Source organism: Quercus lobata, chromosome 10 (genome assembly GCF_001633185.2).
Source record: "Quercus lobata isolate SW786 chromosome 10, ValleyOak3.0 Primary Assembly, whole genome shotgun sequence".
NCBI classification, from domain to species: Eukaryota; Viridiplantae; Streptophyta; class Magnoliopsida; order Fagales; family Fagaceae; genus Quercus; species Quercus lobata.
In genome coordinates, this window is record NC_044913.1 from 891,566 (window position 1) to 895,314 (window position 3,749).

General features: G+C 29.5%; 1 long non-coding RNA gene across 1 annotated transcript; it reads left to right on the forward strand.

The window, feature by feature from the left end:
- Positions 1–380: 380 nt before the first annotated feature.
- LOC115962959 lies at positions 381–3,509 on the forward strand. Its single transcript, XR_004085643.1, has 6 exons — positions 381–593; positions 810–846; positions 949–1,037; positions 1,508–1,575; positions 2,878–2,933; positions 3,257–3,509. It is a non-coding gene; the product is annotated as an uncharacterized LOC115962959 (long non-coding RNA).
- Positions 3,510–3,749: the final 240 nt, after the last annotated feature.

The following is a 3,749-nucleotide window of genomic DNA, read 5'->3' on the forward strand; positions in this document are numbered from 1 at the left end:
AACACAACCTCTAACAGTGATATTTATGAACACGTATTGACTTTTGCAAAAGGTTCTGAAGAGCTACTTTTTAGAACTTGCATTGACCTTCACATTTCAAAACGCAGTTTTTAAAAAAAATCTGCCTTTAAAACCTTACCAAATGCATATATTATTTTTTTGGTTTCAAAAAGCGCTTTTTGCCAGAAGAAAGTGCAAACAGACGGGCACTTAGTAAAACTAACAATGTCATTTTTTGTGGAGAGCATGCATAGGCAACCTGCCTACATATATGCAAAAGTATGGGCCCTATTTTGCTAATAGGCTTAAACCACTCCCAAGTAGTTTGGCATGATATCATTCTTCAAGGAGAGAATATCTTATGCATATGATATATCTATACTACTATTTAAGGGGCTTCCCCTGTTTGGATTCCACATTTTTCATGCCTAAGATACCCTCATCATACCCACTTACAAGTTTTCAACTACCGGGGATCGATATGTAAATTAAAACTCCTACACTTTAAAACTACAAACTCACGTACACTTTGCAGTTTCTATCTCACTTTCTCTCTCTCATTCTTCTTTAGATTGAAGACATTTAGTTTTCAGGTTCTATTTTTTGCAAGTTCCTCTTTGTTTTCTTTTCTTTTATTTATGATTGACTTTCTTTAAGTTCTATTTTTTTTTCCCTTATATGTATCATGTTAACTCTTTTTTTTTCTTCTTCTTCTTTTTTTTTAAATGTAATTTTGAAATAAATGGTTCCTTCATGTTGTAGACATTCAATTTAACTCTACATCCTTTTCTTTCTTCTTTTTCTTTTAGATTTGAGACTCCAACAGCTTTTCAGGTTCCATCTTTTGTAAGTTCCTTTTTTTTTTTTGTTTATCATTGACTTTTTTTGAGTTCTTACCTACCATGGTTGCCAAGTACTTACCCGTGGGCTGTGGGTGAATGTGATTAGGGATTCAAAAGGTGTTTGGCAGTTGCTTATTACCCATGTTTCAAACAAGAGGGTTTGTGCTTGAATTGGCGGCTTGAGAAAGGATATTGGTTAGGGCTCTTTCTTTTTCTTTTTGCAAACTCTCTTTTGTTTTTTTTTTTTTTTTTTTTTTTTTTGGAATTTACTATGCTACTTGGTTTTTTTTTTTTTTTTTTAATTTTTTATAATAATAATAATAAGAATTTACGCTTTTTTTTAGGGGTAGGAATTTACTCTTCTTTTTTTAGGGGATTATGCTACTTGGTTTTCCAATTTAAATCAAACACAAACTCTTTGATAACAAACCACTATTATCTTTACGCTTCTTCTTCTTTTAGATGTAGGAATTTATGCTTCTTCTTTTTTTTAGGGGATAAGGAGAGAATTAGAGAGGTTTACGAGAGAGAAATCGTAATGGCAGTGATATATTTACTTATTGTAGGTGTTGCTATTTGAGAATTTGGATTGAAATTGGCTTAATTGGATTTCGTATGCTTAAACTTTGTTGCTGATTGTTTGCCTTTTGCCTTTTGTTTTATAGGATTAATTATGCCATGTACGAAGAGCTTGACGCCCCCAACACATGGAGCACACAAGAGAGGTGTATAGGTAAGTTTGTGATTCTTCAAAACTTCTTTTTGTGTTTGGTAAAGTTGATGTACTGCGTAAAAGTTTATGTTTAGACTTAAAAATGTGGAGAATTGCTTTAATGGATTGTGTTGTTTCTTTTTTGAATGAAGATTGTGTTGCTTGAGTTTGGTGTTTGTTTAATTTTTAGGAATTTACGTTACACTATTTAATTTGTTTCTCAATTTAAAACTAACACAAACTCTTTTTTATTTATTTATTTTTAATAGGAATTTACGCTACTTTTTTATTTTTGAGGGTATTACACGCTTTTTTGAGAAGGAACAACTTCCCAATATCCTAAAAAAAAATAAAATAAAATAACTTCTCATTCAAAATGTATTAGTTGCGCTCCAAAATCAAATCAGTACAAAAGAAAAAAGAAAATCCTTCACGCATAAAGGAAAAAAAAAAAAAAACTGTTATTTTTACCACCCATTTATATTCAAATGATTGATTCTTATGTGTATTAATTTGTTGTCTATTAAAATTCAAATACTTCAATTATTTTTATACAAAAAAATAAAAGTAAATGTTACCACAATTCTTATCTCAATCCATACAATTATCAAAACAATTATCTTTTGAACAATAAAAAAACACTCTACTGAATATTCATCCACTCTCTTCTCAAAAAAAATAAAAAAATAAAAAAGAAAATTCACCCCCTCTTTCACCCACGTACAAGTGTAAACTCCCCTCATATAAAATAAATAAATAAAATAAAATAAAAATTAACTCCCCATTATTATCAAACAGTTAGGAGTCTAGCAGTTACAATTTTATTTGACTTTATCCATTCTTATCCTCACATCCCATCTTTTAAGCAAATTCAAATTCAAAAAAAAGAAAAAAAAGAAAAGAAAAATAGTCTTTGATACGTTAAGAGCCCTAGAGGTCTGGTATCAAACCAGAAAAATAAAAGATTGGTATCTTTCCTTATGTATTCTATTATTGACATTTTAGTTTTTATGTGTTGTGATTATCATAGGTTGTGATTTATTTATTTGTTTCAATTTGGTGGTGTGTAGGTGGAAATTTATTGGCAAAAATTTGATACAGTTGTTGGTGTATCTCATTTATATGCTAGGCATCTCTCTCTCTCTCTCTCTCTCTCATATGTTTTTTTTTAAATTTTTAGTTTTTTGTTTACTGCCTTATTGCGGCCAAATCCTTTTTTTTTTTTTTTTTTTTTTTTAATTTTTTTTTTTACAAATTCTTATATAATTCTATCAGCAAATTATGGCATGTTGATTTTGTATGTTGGTTTTGTGTATTTTGTAGAAGATTTGCATAGATAAGGTCTTCTGGTAATGGATCAATGTCTTGCACTCGGCTAAGTAAGGATCAACAATTCGGTGGATTGATATTCATGTCTATATCTATACCTTAGAGTTTTTTTTTCCTATTTCCTTTTTTATTTTTTATTTTTTTTATTTTAGATTTTAGAATTTCTTATACAATTTTATTAGCAAATTATGGCTCCAAAAAACCAGGGTGTCCATGAACATTTTTTTTTTTTTTGGTAAATTTCAAATTTTCAAAAGAAATTTAACAAATCTTTTACACACCCACATTTTCCTTTGTGCTACTTTGTTATACTATTTTCAAGTTTCAACAAGAAAGAAACTTAATTTTGAGTTCCTTGATGCCCGTAAACAAGGGATTAAAGCTACCAAATACAACACACGTGGAGTGGATGCTAAGTCAAGTGATCAATTCTATCCACATAAGGAATGGAATGGTCTATTTCTTCCCAAATTTGAAGCCACTGTCTAAAGAACCCGCAACATACATAATGGGTTAGGCTATACGGAAACCCCTTTCTTTGGATTTGTTATCTATAGATTCTATATTCTAATTACAAGGAACATAAATTGTATTCAGGCTTTTTTATTTTTTGCTTGAATAGTAAATGCTTTGTAGGCTTTAAAGTAATAAAAAAAAATTACAAATATTTTAGTATTGGATTAAGGATATTTACATTATACTAGCCTCTGAGCACGCGCATGCTCAAAGGCTCTTCTATTTTTTGGGTAAGGGTTAATTTAGAGCATTTATTATAATTTGGGATTACTGCATTTTCTAATTACAAAAAAAAAAAAAAAAAAAAAAAAAAAAACCTAGGGGTGTGATGAGTATTATGTGCAGTAAAA